General features: G+C 46.8%; 1 protein-coding gene across 2 annotated transcripts in view; it reads left to right on the top strand.

Moving 5' to 3' along the window:
- MN1 (MN1 proto-oncogene, transcriptional regulator) overlaps window positions 1-20,410 on the top strand; it is a 92,232-nt gene that overhangs the window by 10,940 nt on the left and 60,882 nt on the right. The gene's annotated exons all lie outside the window — the stretch shown is intronic.

Genomic DNA, 20,410 nt, shown 5'->3' with positions numbered 1-20,410 from the left:
CGCCTCAGCTTTTGGGTGTTTATTTATCTTTTCTTCCCCCCTCCACGTTTGGAGCATTTAAAAAGTGAGATGAGGAAACGGAGTCGTTACCTTTTTTTCTTTTAACTCTCTTACCTTCAGTTCTGACCGCCAGGCCTTTAGGACTTGATACTGTTCATCACAGAAAAGCCCATCAGCAGTTGGGACACAGCGTTTTTTTGTCATAAAATATATGTTTTCAAGTTAAGTCTGCATTTAATTAATTTTGTGAATTAGTATTCACAAAATATTAGAAAGCATTTGTATTGCTAATAGAAAGATCATCCTGAGGCTGAGGAAGCACAGTTAATTGAAAAAGCAGCCATTTGTAAAGTGAAGAAAATTTTAAAACATTTCATACCCTAATTAAGAATATACTCCTGATTTCAAATTGAGAATATTAGTTCGCTGTGTGAAGCAAGTACACTAAAAACCTTGGAAACAGTCGTATCCTTCCTTCTTCCTCTTAAACTGCATTTTGGGAGAGGATTAAGAAGAAAGGCATGACTTTTTTTTTTTTTTTTTTTAAATGTAGCCTGAAACCATTTTGCTAGAAAGATGTAAATTGATCTATTAACATAGGAAATGAAGACTGGATTGGGATTATTACCTGGTCAGAATTTTAGGATCTCTTTCCTAGAAAAATCTACTAATTATTTTTGGTTTCTTTGGGGGTGAGGGGGTGTCGTCTACACTGACGTTGGGGAGCCTTTGGTGGAGCAGTCAGGGGCAGCGGAGGATGCTGTGGTTGGAGGGTGTCTGTGGGTCACAGCTGGGAACGCAGTGCGAGCAGGGCCGGGTCCCTGGGGACCAGGACCGACCTCCCCTGCCCTCCCGCACTGCCGGGGTGATGCTCTGATTGTCTGTGCGTGCAAACGGGCGGAGAGGGAGCGTCTGCGCGAGCGTTCCCATCCCCTGGCTAGGTGGCACAGTCGGTCAAGTCATTGCCATTGCGCTTATGGGCCTACGTTTTATTTAGATCGCGGTGGAGTCCGTATTCAGGTCCCGCTCTATTATTATTTTTATTATTTAATATCGTATTTGTTGCACCATAAATTGACGCAGTGCTTTAGAAACCTGGGAGATGTTCCCGCTTGCTAAAGATTTACAGTCCAAAGGAGGCGAAACAGACGTGTGGCCACGCAGCCGCCGGCGCACCAGGACTGCCGAGCCCGCGGTGCCGCTGGGCAGCGCCGAGGTCCAGAGCTGAGGGTGCCGGTGGAGTCTGCGCTGGCAGAGGCACAGGGACCCTGGGGACGAGTCTGGGTGCTTGGGTGCCCCGCGAAGGCTGGTGTGCTGCACCGAAGGGTCCCAGGGCCTGGCTGTGGTGGTTGGGATGTGCATGGGAAGGGGGAAGGAAGAGCCGAGAGTGTCTTGTCCCACCGGGAATCTCATTTTTGTGTTGATTACTTCTTCCTCTGGCGCATCAGGTGGGGATGGTGCAGCCGGACTGCCGCCCCGGCGCAGCGCTTCTCCTCTCCTGGAAGAAAACAACCATTCAAAACCCAGTTATGGTACTTCTGATCCGGTGTGTGGGTGAATTTCTAAATTAATTTCTCAGTCTGAGCAACAGGGAAAGAAACTGAAATGCTGCGGGAGTAGTTTGATGCGAGGTGGGTTTACCCTCAGCAGATGCTGGGGGAGGGAAGTGTCACCACGGGTGGGCTTCTGCTCCGGGCCAGGGGAGAGAGAGGAGGGTCCTCACCACCGGGTCCTCACCGCCAGGTCCTGACTCCAGGGTTGAGCTCTTTTCATCTGACTCAACTTGGTTTTCTCGTTTTTATTGGTGCCAAAATATTAGGCCAAAAAACTTACTTTGCATGGTCTGAAGATTAGGCAAAATTTCAGCCCAGATACAGCAAGGAAATAGTAAATGTGCCTATTGTTTGTATTCTACAAAAAAAAAAAAAAAAGGAAGGAATTCCCCAGTAATCATAATTAAAATTACCACAATCTATGAGACAATAATTCTGAAGCGCTTTAAAAATAGTATTATCATTCAAAGTGCAAAGCAGCTGGTATTTTATGATGGAACAGATTTTATTGTTGCTGGATATGGGGTCAAACACTTGCAACACATTCTCGATTTAAACAAACCAAAAACACAAGCGCTTTTCTGAAGATAAAATCAGTATGATTCTTTTTTTTTCTTTCTGGATGCTGTAGTTCCCTTCTCTACCTCTAAATATAGGCACATGCTGTTCTTTTTATGCTGGGAGATGCAGCTAGCATCGCAGCTCCCCGCGCTCTCTTTACCACGCCGGCACTGTAGAGGCAGAAGAAAAAAGAGGCTGTTTCAGTATAATTAAAATCCCATACGAGCTATTTTGAGATAGGCAGATCACCAAAAAAAAGAGGAGAGAGTAGCAAAAGGTTTGTTCATTCTGTGGTGTCTTTTTTTATTGTTATTATTTGCTCTCAATGGGAAGTTCCATGCCATGGTCTGTAAATTTGCCGTAGCTGCAGATGGGTATGAACGAGACGGCTGTAGAGCTGTGCAGGGTCTGTCATCGGAAAAGCTCCCGGCAGCTCGGGGTGGCCTTGGTTACTCGGGTGATCTTAAAAGTGTTTAAAGTTGTCTGTGCAAAGTAGTGTTCCATATTACGTGATACAGGGATGTGTCTGGCAGATGAATCCAGTTAGTCCTGTGTCCTGATTTTACTTATTTCAGCTGAGGTGCTCACGGGAGCTGCAAAACCGAATTTGCCACCTGCAGCCATGGGGGTCCTGGGGGCCCCAGGGGGTCCCGGAGGGTCCTGCGAGGTCCTGGGCTCTGCCGAACGGGCTGGGTGGGCTGGTAAGGGCTGACAAACCCCGCTTTGGAAAAAGGGGGGGGTTAACAAAGCAATGAAGTTTTACTCTAAATAGTTACCCAAGTGCTCCTGTATTTTGTGTAGCTTTTTCTACGGTAGTTTATACCAACGATGCTGAGAGATTTCGGTTACAGATATGAATAGATTAAAAATCTCGTCCTTGCGCCAGACAAGTGTGAGCTTCAGGAGCTGGAGAAACACACAGTTGGAGAGATTGTGATACAATTTCGGTTTTATGTCTACCTATTAAACATAATGAAGGGTTGGTTGCTGGCCTTAAATTTGGGAAGAGCTTAGTGTAAAGCTTAAAACAGAAGTAGATTCCTGTAATTACTGCTTTGCAGTGAGGAGTACGGCTAGTTAAAAAGAATAAAAACTAGTCATTGTCCAATTGTATTTCCATAACTGCTGCACTTTTAAACATCTGTTTTGAACGATACATTTCTTTGTTACACTAATTTTCAGAAGTAAGCTAATAAAAGCCAACACAGGGGAAAAAAAAGAGGTGAAGAATGTCAAATGAACAATGCTTAGCAAATATACAGCTTGAACTTCTTCTATGAGTCCTGCTACATTATTTGGAGAATCAGTTGATTTGATTATTAAACACAAGGCCAGTATAGTATTTTAGTTTGCATTTGCTTGAGTTTGAGATATTTGATGATAAAATTCAAATTTTTAAAAACTTTGAATTTTGTTTGCCTTTATTTGCACTAGATTAAGCAAACCTGGTAAAACGTGGTTCAGTCAGTTCCGAGTCTGCTTTGGCTTTACGTGACTTCATTCTTGTTGCCTGATGGCAATATATCAGGCAAACTTGGATCATAGTGTCAATTGTTTGAAATTATTGTTTAGATTATATTCAGTTTCAAATGTTAGGAAACTATTTGTAGTGAGAAATGAGCATTTGCCTATGATGATAAAAATACGTTTTCATAGCCTACATTTTATTTCATTGTACGTAATAGTAACTGTTATGGCTCAGAATATCCCAGTGCCGTTTTTCAAAGTGATAACGCGGCACCATTTTGGTATTTGTCTGTGTTTGGGACCGTGTACTGCACTGAAGAGGAGCTGTTTCTGCTTCACCCAAGGAAGACTGGGAAGATCAAACCCTTCCCTGTCCCTTAGGAAAAAAAACCTAAACCACATCCTTTTTCCTCTCCCCTTCAAAAATATGACTTACATCTTTAAGATGGAGGGGTTTTTCCTTTCCTTTTCCTCCTATCTTTTAAGATGTACTGTATGGGCCTTTCTCCTCCTTTCTGTGGAGCTTCTCTTGGAATCTGTTTCAAGGGGCTATGTTTGAAATTCTGTTGAATGCTGCTTCTGGTTTCCACAGTGGTCTGGCCCAAATAGAAGAGTGAAAAGTTCCCGTTACTGAGCTGTAAAAGAATACTGTAAATGGGTTATGCAGAAAAAAACATTTAGATAAAAATGCAATTTTTCCTTCCACATACACTGCTAAGAATTAATAGCACATTCTTCCTAAATGGGTACTTCTATATTATATTTTCACCTTAATGAAATTCTTTCCAAAACAGGAGCACTTCATTTAAAATTTTAGAGCAAAAATTGATCCGTCTTTATCCTGAGCGCTTTCCTCCCGTTAGTTAAATCTCTCTGGAACGGCCTCTGTGGGCTGTCTGGGTGCTTTATAGAAAAAGGACGTTGGGTTCAAAGGTCAGTGTCACAGTTTGTCCCTTGGCCGGGTGTACGTCCCCGGGCACCCCTCACCGCCCGATCTCACACTGGGGTTTGTGCTTTTGGATGGGGTGGTGTCCGGTGCGTGCCCCAGCTCTGCTCCTCAGCCTGTGGCCACCACGCGATGGAGACATGAATATGTCACTTGCCAGGTTGTTTTTGCCTGAAATCCTCCAAAAGGAGAAGCGGGGAGCGGTGCTGCCCCTTCCCCAGGGGAGCGCACGGGGACATCGCAGCCCTCGTCAGAAACAACCAGCCCCGGGCAGCAGAAAACCAAAGCCTGTATTCATTCTTTTTAATGGTTTCCTTTTTAATGAAAGGGTTTCAATATAACGGTGAGAACAAAACTGTACTGTGGGAGTAGGGCTTATAGAAAGATTCTTACTTTAAGCAGCTGCTCGTGGCTGAGATGCAGTGGGGAAGATGCTTTTATTAAATAAATTGTTTGGTGTTTTCAAAGTATTAGTAAAATGGTTCCCAAGTATAAGCAATACTTGTAAAGATGGAAACATGGGTAGGAGTTGATAGAACTCAAAGTCTCCATGTTAAAAAGAAAAAATACTTTGGCAATAATGCTGAGCAGCCTTTTGTATCGTTCTGGTGACAAACTACTCTTCAAGGGACTCTGCTTAGGATATCCTCCAAAACATGAAATACAGGAAAAATGTAAGCCCTATTTTGTCACAGCAGTTCTGATACCTGTGAAAGCACTCCAGAGTTCTTCTCTGTAATACTGCCTGAAAATGTATTGTTTGGACACCTTAGTTGAACCCAAAATCTGGCTCAGTGTGGCAGGTGTCCTGCACTGGGGTTTTAGTGGCTGTTCCTGGCATGTTTGTGAGGAAATAAACGGCTCCAGTGGATTCCCCCTCCCTCCAATTCGCAGATTCCTGGGGAATGGATCACCAAGTTCTGCGATTCATTATCCAAAATGTGTTCTCCAGCTCCCCCAGCAAACAGTTACCTGTTCATACACATCCGTGACTTTCCATTCCTGCCGATACCTCACTCAGAGATTTGGCATCTTTGATTTGACTCTTACACCTAACAAACACTGAGCTTAATCCAAATTCTGTTTTTGAAACGGGTATTTATATAGCCAGTGAGGCTTTAACTACTTACAGTTGTCTTCCGATAGTCTTCCAGTCAAAGAACAGAAAAAATACTATACTGCACATTAGATGGGTTACATAATGGCTATTTATTCAGTCACAAAATTCCCCTTCTGTGATTCACTTTCTGTGAATCACAGTAGTTCAGTGAAGATTGCGAATCACGACTTTTACAGCCAAATACGCAGTTCCTTCAAAGCAAATGTTGAAAATTTAAATATTTCAGTGCAATTCTTTCTAACTTGCAAGCTCTGTGTTAGTGGGACATTGGTTCTTGAGTTTTTGTATAAAATGAAATTTTAAAAATCCCACAAAAATAATTGCTCAAAGTAACTCTTGAAGGCAGTATTTCTGAATAGTTACAATCTGCTTTCTCATTTGTGGTACTTGAAGATGTGCGGTGTCGTGTACGGCGTCACACCAAGTGCTTTTTCATTGGAGCTCAGTGCACCTGGCAGGCACGCTGCTTATGCAGTTGTGTATTTAAGCATTGGTTGCTACCGTAAAAATCTTGATGGCCATTGTTTCTATCAAAAAAAAAACCCTTCTCATCTTCAAAGTCACTGCTGTTACAATAATTTTCTCTTTGAACATGTCAGGATTCTGTCTTTGATTATATACTGGATTGTCTCTTGTCATTGCATAATGATTTTTTTTTTTTGGGGTAGACAGACATTTTTCAGTTCATCACAGTTCATCGCCCATCCCAGTACTTCTTTTAAAAAGAGACTATGTTGAAAACAGGTATTTAAGAGTATAGATCTTCAAGAAAATAACTGGGTTTGTCTTTTTATTTTGCTGGGAATTTTACAAAGCTGATGTCAAATACAGCTTTCTTTTACAATTTGAACTTAGATTTTTGAAATTTCCCCTTTTCCCTCCTCTTCTTTTTGCTATTGATTGCCCCAGAAATCATTCTTTCAGATATTTTGTTCCACTTGTTCATGTTCTGTTTTTGCAACTTGTACCACACGAAAAGAATAAACCTCTGTAATTCTACCACCAGTTTATTCAGCTTTAGACAAGTTTTGGGGGGAAAAAAAAAAAGAGAATGGAAAAGGGTGTTTACAAAGTGAAATAATGCTTATTCTTTTACCAAAAAAAGAATGTGAAAAACTAGATTTTTCCATTTTGTGTGTAGCTATTCTCTGAAGCTGGGAAGGCTTTAGAAAAGAAATGTTGGAAAAGAAAACGAGGGGAGATAAGTGATTAAATAAGCATTAGCACTCATTTTTATGGTTACTGAGGAAAAGGAGGAGAGGAAAGGATGAACTCTCATGGCCAACTTTTAAAGAAGATATGTGAAAATGGAAAGCCACATGGAACAATGAGCAGGCTGGTGCTGCGTTTGTGATGCTGGTCTGGTGGCTGCTGTTGAGCATCCCTGCTCCCGGGCCAGGAGGGGGCCCGGCCACCCCACGCCCTCCGGAGAGCTGGAGGGAGCTTGGCGGCGGGGCGGGTGGCTGGTTGGTTGGCTAATTGGCTCGTTGGTTGGGTGGGTGGGTGGGTGGTTGGCTGGTTAGGTGGGTGGGTGGTTGGTTGGCTGGTTAGGTGGGTGGGTGGTTGGTTGGCTAACTGGCTCGTTGGTTGGCTGGTTAGGTGGGTGGGTGGTTGGTTGGCTGGTTAGGTGGGTGGGTGGTTGGTTGGCTAACTGGCTCGTTGGTTGGCTGGTTAGGTGGGTGGGTGGTTGGCTGGGTGGTTGGTTGGTTGGCTGTCTGTTTTTTAAGGTGCCTGGCTGACCTGGGGGTCTGAGCGCTCTGCTGCCAGCCCTTCCCAGACCTGCCCTCTGTTGAGGCCTGGTTCAAAGCCTTGGCAAACACTTGCCAAGGCTGCTTTCATCAGACACTGTTTTCTGGTTTATATGTTGTGTACTGGTGGTCTGTCCATGTTCCAGGGGCAAGAGTTGCCGTTGCTGCTGGGATGGGTGCTCACTGACGTGTGGCAGGTCCCCAAGCATGGTGGTGTGATGAAGGTACCTGGCAGCAGAGCTCCTCTCCCACTGCTGCTGAGGAAGGGCTTGGGGTGCAGGGATGTGCCAGATTTGTGGCTATTTGTGGCCGAAGGCTTAAATTGTGGTGCTCTGCACTAGTACGATGTTGACCTTGGGTCAAAGGGCAGGGACCTTCTGAAATGGAAGGTTTCTTGGAAGGTCCTCCCAAGCCTCCCCACGTGAAGTGAAAGCCCAGGGACAGGAGTGTTTGCAATCATCTTGCTCCATGTGTATGTGCAGACTCTTCTATCGCTGAGTGGTGTCAATGCCACCGGGGTAATGGGAAAACTGGATGAAAATGGGGCAGAATTAGAACTGTGTCAAGCACAGAGCAAATTTCTCCCTTGGAAAATGGATATTCTTTAAGAATGTCAGGAGAGCCCAAGCCCAGGTACAATCTGCAGGTCTGTATCTGGTTACGATTACGTGTGTGCATACTTCCAGCAGGTGGTTGTAAAAAATGCATTACTTTATGGGTGTATTGCTTCAGAGGGTTAAGTACAACTCAATCAAAGATGCCCTCTTGGTGGGGTTTGCCTGTGTGGTTTCACATGATGGAAGCTTTTGTGTAGAGTGTAAATCCTGGCTGTGGTTTTAAACAGGCACTTTCTGCCCTCGTGTTTTGCAAGGAAAAGAGGTAAAAAGGACTCACTGTATCTTTAAACTTGCAGATCCTCAAATCCTCCCTGGGACCTTGAAGGGGGAAGGGACCCTTTCAGGATCAATTAAACAGAGATGTCTTGCTGTAGTCAGAGTTTACTGACGAATGCCATTCCCTCACCTGCGGCTGGTGGTGGCTGCTATTATTTAATCAGGGCTATTACAAAAAATCTGGGAAATCTTTCCCTTTCTCTTCCTCTGTCTTCCACGTATCTGTCCTCCCAACCTGTTTGTTTGTGCACGGTGAAGTTTTCCATGGCAGGGAGAAGCCGAGTGGAAATGTCAGGGGTCAGGCTGCAGGCAGGCGCAGGCAGCCCAGCTCCCTGCAGCCTTTGGCTTTCTGAGAAACCGGAGATATGTTTGTTCCAGGCAGGATTAACTCTTTCAGCACAGCTGCCTTCTCCTGAAGAAGACATGGAGAACGGGAGGCGAGGTGGGTATATTGAGACACGGCGTTCAGCCTCTGCTCACGCACACGTCCCTTTGGTGACGGGCGCTGCTGCCACCTTGTCCCTCACCCTCTTATCTGAGCCCAGCAGGTCCAACATCTCATCTGCCTTGGCAGCCGTGCAGCTGGAGATGAGGCTGCCTGGATCTCAACCTCTGAGAAGGATGGAGGACAGCATAATTTGTTGCAATGCTTTATGGATACCTGTATTTCTCCACACATTTTCCAGTAAACAAAGCGTTCGTCTAGGACGGGCATGATGCTGCTGTTTGGAGACACGCTTTTGAGTAGAGGCGTGACTTGGGGTTTGCCACTCAGAAGATAAGGATCAGACTTTGCCTTCAGAATAACCAGTTTTGATGTTGAGCCAATTGACTCAGTATCCTGCTGGCCTTACGCTGTGTGCGGTGCAGTGGTTTACACGTGGCCCTGGCTGGTGGCGAAGCGATAGCTGGGTTTTGATGAGCGGGTTGTTCGTATGACTTGAGCTGTAGCACCTGCATCTCGCCCCGCCTGTGCAAGTGAAACGTGTGGGTCAGCGTGGGGTGGAGGATTTGGTTTGTGTGGTGCCTTCTTTGCATTTGCGTTATGGTAGCAAAACGGGTGCTGAAAAGCCATGTGTCGCCTGGTTTGACAAAGCTCAAGGTGCAAACAGGGCCCTGCCTTGGACAGCTGCAGGTGGAGGTGACAAGGTGGTCCTTATGCTGCTGCGTGGTAGATTCTTCAGATTTGGCTTTATCTGGGTAGTGAAGTGTTTGTGTGCAACTTGCACGCGTTGAGCTGACGGACCTCACTGCAGGGCAGGACGGATGGGGGGACAAGGTGACAGTCACCCCAGTGAGCGCCAGGGTCACGTTTGTGAGCAGAATCCTTACACAGGGTGTCAGAGTCTCGCTGCTTTGTTTATGATCTTATAGCAATCCAGGACCTGCTCTTCTGGTAGGATAGTCTGTGCTTCTGCACCGACGGAATCTACACCAGGTTCCCAGCGCTGTGACAAGCGGCTGTGGTTGTGTGTGGGACAGGAGTGAACCTCCCGGCGCCGCAGGGCAGATCCCACACCGCTGCCGGCATCGCGGGGCGAGCTAATTGCCTGCCATCTTTTCATTTTCCTGGGATATTGAAATTGTTGTGGGTCATAAATCACGTGAGCGTCTGGCTGGAAATGGAACACATGCCTGTCTTTCAGCTTTGGGTTTGAAGACGAGACTGTCCATTCTGTGTTGTGCTGGCCGTTTTTTTGATTTACTGACCTGTGAAACTTTAGAGTTAATTTTTCGTTGAAGCCGTGAAAGTCTGTCTACCCGTGACTTCTTGCTTGAACAGCTGTTTGCTCCTGATTCGTTGCTATTCTGAGAATTTCGTGAAGACTCTCCACAGTGATGTGACAATTGGAAGAAAAAGATGAGCTTATATTTTTCTCATCCTAATAGTGGCACTTACAGACATACTGAAGAAAGCCAGGTTTCTTTGTGTGTGGCGCTTTTTTAAAGGTGAATTTTTCTTGCTGCTGTTCCTCCTTCACATGGTTGTGTATTTTTTCTTCTGATGATTTTTTTTTCTTTTTTGCTTTTCCTTCAGATAGATTTAATTCTAAAACATGCTGTTCAAACAAACCCTGGTCCTCTATCAGATTTATGACCCCCAGCTGAATCGCCACACCTTTCTGCTGCTTTATGGGATGTTTGTGAATACTGCAAATCCATTATACAGCAACAACATTTCCATGTCTTTTCGTAGCCAAAATAAAATTTTGTGTATACCAGGATTTGGGATTTTTCTGTAGCAGAAAAGACCTAGCAAGAATTCACCCAGAGTGTGCATTTTGGGTTGATAGCATCAGATATCAATCTGATTTGCGAACACTTTAGCGACCCTTCTTTAACAAACTCAGGCTTCCTGACAATTCTGCTTTTTTAGGTTACTTTTCTTGAACTCTTTAGAACTTGTCCATGAATTACTAGGAATCTGCAAACCGTGAATTGAAAACTATTGTTTTCAGGGAGTCACATGTCTGCCTTCTGTGTTCCCCAGCGCAGGCAGGCGAGGGGTGTTCGTCTCTGACCCGCGTCGCTGCGGGTGCCGTGGTGAGACCCAGCTTTGTTCTGGGGTCCCCGCTCTTGTTTTCCTCTTACTCCGTGAGCACTGGAATTGTTTGAGCTCCGTTTGATTTTAGGGAGGCTGTTTCCCAAGGTCCCCTCATATCAGCTGCTACTTTCCAGACACCAAACTGCAGTTGGAGGTGTCCTGAAGAGGAATGGGATGTATTTCAAGGCAATGCTATAAATAAATGAGATTAAAGAGCTGAAGATCCTGGATGCTGTTTTTTCTCGCTTACTGTTAGCCTTTGGTGAGCTCCAGTTGTATTTGCACTAATATCCTTGAACTCATGTGGTTTAACCTTGAGCATTAATGTACATGATCACCATTTCTTGGTATGCGAGAGCCTCAGATGTGTGAGGCCCCTGGGAGGCACTGGCTTTGCGCGGGGCAGTTCTGTACGACGGTCTCTGGTACCCGGGAGCTGTAGATGGGGCAGAGGCACCTCCAGGAGCCACAGGAGGGGAGGGGACAGGGACAGCAGCCAGAGGTCCCTTGGTCCCCAGCCCTGGCACTCAAGCTGGGTGCACGTCTGGATTTGGGACATGAGGACATGGCTCCTGTTGATTTCTTTGGGAACAAGGCGACTAGACACATAAACTTTGTCCAGCTGTATCCAAGCCTTCACCTTACAAAAGGCTGGTAATATTTGAGAGACAAATTCCCTTTTTTTTTACACTTGGCTAACAAGTACTCATTTAATTTGCATCCTGAAACTGAGCGACCACAAACAAAGTTATTTGAAGGGAATCTTCTTTCATTCTGTTTTCACTTCATTTAAGGAAAATAGAGATTTCCATGTATAATATGCAGGGCATAAATATCCTACTTACTGTTGTCATTTCTATTTTTTCCCCAGCAATTATGTAGAAGCTCTTGCACAAATCTGACGAGAGAAAGATGGAATTTACATGCTTCCTCCTCTTTTGCGCTCAGTGCATAATCACCATCTATTCATTGCCTTTACAAACCCCATGATACACCCACTTTCCTTGCCAGTGTGAGTGGGCATTTTCATGCTATTTTCGGAAGCCTGCTCTGTGCATTGGAACTCCCGTTAGGCTGAAGGTGATACGGGTACTTCTGACCTGTGTGCCGTCAAGAAGAGATGTGCTGCAGCAAAACTTAGCAAAATGACACAACGGGTTATAGAATGAATTGATGGGTAAATATTGCTCTTTTGGGCACCATCCCCTGCTGAAGAGTAAAGCCGGTGGTGATGGTGCAGTGGCAGAGCAAAGCTTGGGCCAGCTCAAACCATTTCTCAGTATTTAATGTGCATTAAAAGCTTCCATCGTATAATGGGCAACACCAACTTGGGGATTGATAAAGCTGGTAGCCTAGGACACTGAAAGAGTCTGAGCTCGGCAGCGGGGACCAGTGGTGGCCAACGGTGCAGCGCCCGTGGGCGAGGGCAGGTCTGTGGGGATGGCAGGCGTTTGTCACCCTTAGTTGGCATAGCCCCTTGTTACGTGTCCAGGTGGCAATTTAATGCAGAACATTTAAGTAGTGTCTTTTTTTCAATTTTATTTTCAAATTTTCAGTGTCCTGAAATGATACTAGATAGTGTCCAGGAACTGGTTTTAGTTAAATGAGGATGTATTGAACAATTTCATATGACTTCTGTGCTGGCAGAAAATTCCACTTTGGATTTTATAAAAAACCTTTTATTTGCTCACGCATTTTGGCTGTCGAGAGATGAATTTCACATGGGCTAGAGTTGTGCATAAAGCTGCCATGTGATAATTTGCGTGCATACGAAATAAATTTAAAAGTATTGGGTGCAAAACCCAGCATTTCCTTACTCATCACGGATGTGTGGGTTGCTACCTTCAGTGAAAATAGGCTCGAAGCATTTAGTTAGTGCAAGTGAGTGATGTACGCCACCAGCAGAGAAAACATGGGATCAGTCAGCCAATATTCACTCCTACTGCGGAGTTCTCCTTTCCGCGTTACGTGCTGGATGCAGAGGCAGAGACATGGCTGAGATGGCCACGGCCCCGGCGGGCAGCGCTGGGAGGAGCCGTTTGTCCCAGGCCTAGGACCCAGTGGACATCTGGTGGAGCGGAGGCGTGGGGTTTAGGCAGTTGATTCCTCTGGAGATGAGCAGCAGTGCTCTTTTTTTTGTGGGGGGAGGAGGACAGGCCCCAAAAAATGGCTCGGAGCTCTCAGAGGATCCAGTGTTCTGGGATGGCAGCGTGTGGTCACTGGGAGCGTTGAGCTGGCTGCGCTGGGATGGGTTGCAAGTGCTGGACTCCCATTTGTTTTTTCTTGAAAGCATCCAGAAGCGGTTTGACTGTTGCTGGCAGTTGGTTTGGTTTGATTTTTAAAGCCAGTTTTCCTCGGTTGGGTAGGGTTGTAGCTTCTCATACCGTGCACAGCGTTGGCGATGGCACCGGGGAGCCCGACTGGCGGTTCAGAGCCGTGCCCTTGGGCTGGGTCAGCTTAGACCATGGCTGGAAGTTTGATCAGTAGCTGAGCTTTCCGTGCCTGTTGGACACGAGCCATGATTTGCCCAGCAGGGAAGGCAGGTCCAGCCAGCAGAAAGCAGCCCTGCAGTGCTGTAGTTGTGACAGGACCCACTTTGCAAGCGTGATGTTTTATTTTGTGAGAACCAAAACCCCAACATCAGCCTCTTTGCAGGAGGGGCAAGCAGAACTTGTCCCTGCGGTTTGCATATTTTGCAGTAAAGCCAGTGTGAGAGTTAATGTGATAACTGAAAAGAGGAACTGGAGGTAGCCAGAAGAGAGGAAGGATGTGAGTTAAAAACAGTCTGTTGTCCCGTGGCTGTGTGGCAGGGCACAGGAGCGGGTGCTGTCCCAAGGGACGGAGCTTCTGGCATTCCCTCTCAGACATGGGGCCTATGCTGCCTCTCAGAGCGTCATAGAGTTGGAAAGCAGGAATTTAACAGTAGCTTCCAGAGAAATAATTCAGTGTAGGCAGTTTTACACTTTCCTGTGAGGCCATGGCTGCGTGTTGCTCTCCTGCTGGGCAGCGAAGTGGGGAGCAGCGTGTTCCCCCTCTCTCGTCTCCTCCCGGCCAGGCAGAGGGAACGTGTTTTTTAGAACGGCACCGTCGTTCTGCTCATCCGCACATCATTTGTTCTGCATCTTCAAGGTCACACTATGTGTAAGATGACTGCCGCCTCTTTTACTGATAGGGTTTGCATTTTTCCTTCTTAACAGTGTCTTCACCAGCTTCTTCAGACACCAGCATGTGGCTAACAGTCTGGGTTTGTCCCCAGGGGATATCTGCCCTGGCTCGCCGCTGGAGCTGTGGGGTAGGACGCTGCAGTCACTGGAGCCCTACAGCCGTAACAACAAACCCGTAACGCTGCCATGGGTTTGGGCAGCCTCCCTGTCGTGGCATGCACGTCCTTCCATTGCTCCTGGTGAAAATGAGAGCGTGAAAAGAGGTCGGGGAGAAAAAAGAAAAATATGTATTCACAGCGAGCACTCTCTGTCTCCTGTTATCTAAATTCTGTGCAAGCAGCAAGCGCCAATGGAGCTCCATCCCAGCTCTGAGACCACTGAATGCAAAATAAACATCTTTGCAGCATGGGCTGATGCATGCTCCCTTTAGAATCGCAGGCACCTCCAATTAATCATACTGTCTGTGGAGGAAGAGGATCTGAGGATGTTGCCAGAGCTGATGGCTGATGGAGGGGTGGGCAGCACTCACCGTTAGGGTAAACAGGCTATGCTCCGCAACAGAGCGAGTGGGGATGGCCGTGCCTTCCCTTCCTATGCCTTCAGTTGAGCGGTGTCTGGTCTATACACAAAGTCAAGTGCTTCAGTCCTGGTTTGCGGATATATTAGTGGTGTGGGACAGTGCTCAATAGTGTGCATGTGCTTTAGCCTAAAGAGCGTTCCCTCCTTTGGGAGAAAGGCTTTCACGGTGCAGTTCAGCACTCAGCAATAAATCTGTGGACTGACCAAGCCAAATGACTTCTGGAAATGTTAATGAGTGAGACGTGGCCGATACTCCTGAGTTGGGGTGTCTCTGCACAGCGCTCCTGGGCAGCAAAGAGGGGAATCGCCTGCTCCCCATTTTGGCTGTGCTTATCGAGTCCTTGGCATCAGCTGTTCATAACCACACACGCTTCTGACTTTTACTTTGATTTTGTTGATATTGAGGAGGGTAGCACCTCTAAGCATTTCATGGGCTTTAGAAACTGCGTGAGTTACACAAAATAAGTAAAATCAGAGTTAAAGGAAGGTTTCAGTAACGGCGCAGATGGGGCAGAGTGAGGGCCAGCAGAGTGGTCGGAGCTGCGGGGTCCAAGGCCAGGGACAGCTTCATCCCCAGACGTTTACAGCAGAAGAGACAGATCCAGTCCCCAGCGAGGCACAGGCTGCCAGAGGTGACGAACACTGGAAGTGGTGTAAGTCCTGGGGAAAAAGCAGGTGCCATGTCTGTGTTTATAAGCAAATGCAAAACATGTACTTACTTTTACTCCTGGGTCAAGAAAATGCCTTTGTCCAGGATTTAGTCAGTGGTGCCTCGGTAAGGGAGGAGGTGGCTCATTTGTTTATCAACATAAATGAACTAGTTGTGTTTAAAAACCACAATTTTAGGAGTAAATTAATCTGTGGAGACTAGGTCCAGTGTGCAGGGAAACATGGAATGTTTTCAGACCTTATTTTTCTTGAAAACTGAAAAAGATGATTCTGTAGTGTGTACAAATGCAGAGCTATGTGCCTGAACCAATATGTCAAACTGTCATGTGGGAGATTTGGTGAAAAACATCTTGTCCTAAGGGAATAATTTTAAACACTATATGTAGGTTTGCTGCCTCATAAGAGATCATTACTCAAATCTATTCCCTCTTATGGTAGCTCGGCCTCTGCTTAACGGGCGCAGAGTGAGCAGAAGCCTATTAATGCATCCTTTAAGAGCGGTTATCAGGTGGTGGAGGGGAAAACAGATCTCTGATAAGGGAATATAGTGGTTTTGGCCAAATCTGATCCAGCCTTCAGGAGATCCGTGGCGACGCAGGGGCTTCACGCTCGGCTGGCCATCGAGGGCGGCGGCGGGGCCGGGCGGCCGGGCCTGGGCAGCGCGGGCGGCCGGGCCGTTGTCACGGCGGGTGACGGAGTGTAAGGGACGAGCCCTGGGGCCAGGAGCCGTTCCAGGGATCTTCACCTCCTGCGTGTCACTTCAATCTCACAGGAAAGCTGAAATGTGGAGTGGAACCCATTCCCAACCAGACCCCTACCAGACTGTGACTGTGCTCTCGCTCCTTGCCGCTGCCTCCTGTTCCTTTTGGTGGTGGTTTTGGCAAAAATGAGAGGAATGGTGTGAGCAGCACCTGAAGAGCAGCAGAAACTCCAGGTGCCTCTGTGTGTAGCATCCACAGTTGCCTTGACTACACACCAGCCCTCCCCCAATTACTCTCTCTCCCCAGACAATGCATGTAACACATTCTCACGTTGCAAGTGAACTCATTTTTAATGGGGTTAGTTTATCTGAAAATCGGGGCACATCTGGGTTTGCGTAGTGTTTGGTGGGGTTGTCCCAGTTAAGAGCACACGTTCATTTTTAAAGAATGCGTGTGAAGGTGCTACATGAGGGAAGAGGCTTTGCTTTGCATAGCAGCCTAACGTGGGCTGAGGAAAACGAGTGAATGAGAAGGAAGCTGGAGGGAATGAAAGTGTCTTCATGGTGTCTGCAGGACTGAGAGTCAGGATCCAGTCCCACTGGAGAGAAATGCGATTCCTGGGCTGATGTGCAAAAGCAGCCTGTGGCGTGTGTACTCAATTTTTTGGCAGAGCAGAACTTGTCTTGTCCCGGTGTCCTGGCTGCGGGCTGCCGAGGGGTGCCGAGGCTCCCGTGTTGGTAACCACGCTGCCACTGCTGCAGTGTAAGCAAACAAACCAACCTTCTTTCTTCTGGAGGCGTGTGTGCCTTTGCAAAGTGGAGCAGAACAGAGCAGAGGGTCCGGGCTGGGTGAGTGTGCCACTGCCTGTCAGCTGGTTTGGTCGGGACTTAGAGCTGGAAATGTGTTCCTGTGGGTAAAGCCTGTTCAAAAGCTTCATGTAGAGCTTTTACCTAAAAGCAAACTTTAATATTATTTTTTAAAAAAAGCTTTTCCAGTCTTTAGGGAGTGTGAAGTACACATCTGCCTCTGGAAAGGAGAGCAGTCTGGTGTTTGTGTCCTAACTGCTTGATACAATTCTTACCATTGCTTTTGTATGTTGTTGTAACCGATGAATGTTAGCAAACTATTCAGAGAACACTTGGAAATATTTACCTAAAACATACAGTTTGAACTTCAATAAACAAACTTGCTGGAATACTGGCTGAACACAAACATGTAAAGGCTGTGAAAATGGCTGGACTTAATTCGCTTTCGTGTTCCAATGAGTATTTGCAAATATTTCTTTGCCATAGCCACCCAGCTCTTCCAGATGTTGTGGCTGGCTCTTAGAAGTGCCTGTGTGCAAGCTGAGCTAATAATATTAATCAAACCTCGTGTTAACTTCCAGGGCATTCAGCGATTATTGCAGGAATTTTCTCTGCTGTGAGCAATTTTGCACAGTTGGCTGGGACACACGGCGCTGGGTTTTCCTCATCTTTATCTTACTCTGAAATCCAGACCGTGGGTTGCTGCTCTGGGCAGGATAATGATAGGATGAGCCACTATAATCAAGGTAAAAGGAAGAAATAGCTTGCAGTGCTAGAAATGTAAGCTCGATCTGTGCAGTAACTGGCTTTTGGGACCACCACGGCTTCCCCCGATGGGTGTTGAGAAGGTGCTGCTGCGGTGGCGGCAGCGCTGGGTTTGCTTTGCAGTGACCGGGCACCCACTGTCGCATGCGGAGTTGTGGAGGCTGCCACGGCCAGGACATGCACTAGGCACAGATTGGGGGTGAGTACACCTTCATGGCTGAGCCATTTCCAGACTCCTTTTTGTCTTGGTTCACTTTGCTTTCAGTTTCATGCCATCCACGTGAACACACTGTGTGCTTACATGGGGTGTTTTATCTCTACTTCAACATTTGCAATTTTCAAGCAGCACACACTGTCCTGCAAACCCGGGTAGTTTACTTGCATATGTCCCAGGTTCTGTTGTGTTACATCCTTTGGTTTGGAGAGGAGGGCTTCAGCCAGACCATCTTGAGATCTTGGGTATGGAGAATGGCTCTTATTACAAGGGTATTGCTTTTATTAATAACATTTAAAACTTTTTTGCAGTAGTTGCTAATAGAAGCAGTTGTGCCGTTTGAGCATAACTTGTTTGAAAATTCCTTGCTTTCAATTAGGTGTGCTTCATGACTGACGGTGATTTATCTGAAACTTGGCAACTGTGAGGCAATGATGTGATGACACCACCTTGCGTTACCTGACTCATTTTAACCTGCTGAGTCCCAGCAGCCTCTACTAACAATATCCCTCAGGACTGTGTGCGCTGCAGGAGGTTTGAAGGAGGCAGAGAGACAGCGAGGAAGGCTGCAGAAAGAAAGAGTATGACTCTTTTGGATAAGCATCAGGCAGTATCTGGTATTTAAGAACATAATTCTCATCAAGAAAATCAGCCCAAGTGTTTGATACAAAGGGTTTTTTTCAGAAAAGCATCATAGCTTTGTCAAGGCAGAAATATTGGAAGAAAATTAATTGCACTACATATTTCCCTCCAGGTTGGCTTTGAGAACACTCTTTCAGTGCAAGCCTTACTGTAAGCTCTCATCCTCTTTCTGGTTTGGATTTGAATGCGTCATGTTCTGTGCACTTTAACAACAGACCGAGAAAGCACGAGCTCCCCCGCAGTGATGTTGAGCTGGGCCTGGTGGGGACAGTGGCGATCAGCATTAACTTTGCAAATTTAGTATCAGGTGACCATGTTTACTTGGATTTTCCTCGAATCCTGTTCATCACTGTGAGACGGATTTTGCCTTGATTCCTTTATCAGTAGTTTGCTAATGAGTTTTATGCACAGCAAACATTTTTAGAAATAATGTGCTGATTTACTTGTAAGAAAGACAGATTTTTTTATTCTTTAGATGCTTGTGGCATATGAGCTTCCTCAGTTAATCATTGGCCGTGGACCGGGTCTGTTCTGATGCCGGTGGTGCCTGCACGGCCGATGCAGCGAGCTCCAGCCCCAGCTGGGTGCTGATGCCGCTCTGAGGTTGTGCTGCCGCCGTGCTCGACTGGTGCCGGGAGCCCAGCGGTGGATGGTCCCTGCAGAAACACCCCAGAGATCCCCAGAGACCCCGCGCCTCTCGCGGCAGCTCCTCAGCAGTGGGACTCTTTCCTCTTTCTGTGCGGGAGAGGAATAACGCTGCTGTCACAAAGACTAATCGCAAGGCGCTGGCTTTTCCTGTGCTGAGACCAGCATGTCCTGTACAGTCAGGGAGACCTAAGAATAAAAAATACTGGGCACTGTGTGCATTGTAAGGGTTGCGAAAAAACACAACTAAAAAGAAAGTTTCCCTTGCTCAGTTATATGCAATCCCATTGGAGTTTTAAACATTTTGTATATAAAAAGCTGGGTAGAAGTTTCAGTGCTGGAGCAGATGCCGAAACCATGCATTTGGGTGTTATGTGGTGAACTCTGACTAAACTGACTAAAAAAACCCAGTGCCAATTCCAGGGGACTATAATCTGCTTTGGAGTTCAGGGGACACGTGAATACCTGTGACCTGCTGAGGTTGGATTCTTTGTTTGAGCGGCGAGTGAGGGTATCATACAGGAACGCAGAGCTGGAGCGGGCTGTGCTGGGCTGAGGTGTATGACGGAGCTTTGTGTGGAATTTGCACATGGTTGCACTAAGGCAGCGCATGGCTGAGCAGGCAGCCGCGCTGCTCTGCAGCCCCGTGCCTGCTCCCATCGTTTAGAGCATCGTGTCCCCGGGTTCTAATTAGCTTCTCTGTATGGTGTTATGATACCGTTTTGAATATGAGCATCTCTGACATCCTATAATCAAGGATTAAAAACATTTTCCAGTTTAAATCAGGGACTTCCAGACTAGTTGAAGATTATTTTTTAATATCACTGTGATTGTGTAACAAACTGTTCAGTTCCCGCTTTGTATCTGGTGTAGCAGCTGGTTAAGTGAAACGGATACAACTTGCCCCATGAAGTGTGGCAAACCTGCACTGCTGGGCTTTGTGGAACATCAGAAGGATGATGTGAAGAAAAGTCTTAAGGAGGTTAAACGTTCACAGCCATTTTTTAGCGTCTTTGGCACGCTGCGGCATCACCCTCAGCCCTGCACGGTGGGAGCTTGGGGTCTGTCAGGCGTTACGTCCCCGCGGTAGCTGGTGCTGCCGCGGGTCTGCCCTGGGTCTGTGCGCCGGGGGAATACGAACGGAATGGTGGAGCAGGGGAAATGCAGGCTGCCTGTCGAGATGGTGTTGGCTTCTTTGTCTTGCCTTGCACTGTCCCTCTCTTTGCTAGCTGTTTTTATCCCACAGGAAGCCCTCCGTCCGGGGCGGGAGGCTGTGCAGGGGCTCAGGACCCTCTTGGGCAGAGGCTGCAGCTCTGGGGGCGCAGCTGCTCCGGGCGGGGGGGTTTCTGTGAAAAATATATTTGTAACAGAGACGATTACTTGAAAGCTTTA

Source organism: Caloenas nicobarica, chromosome 16, assembly GCF_036013445.1.
Source record: "Caloenas nicobarica isolate bCalNic1 chromosome 16, bCalNic1.hap1, whole genome shotgun sequence".
Classification (NCBI taxonomy): Eukaryota; Metazoa; Chordata; class Aves; order Columbiformes; family Columbidae; genus Caloenas; species Caloenas nicobarica.
The sequence above is the reverse complement of the archived record's forward strand: the minus strand, read 5'-3'. Positions and strand labels throughout refer to the sequence as shown.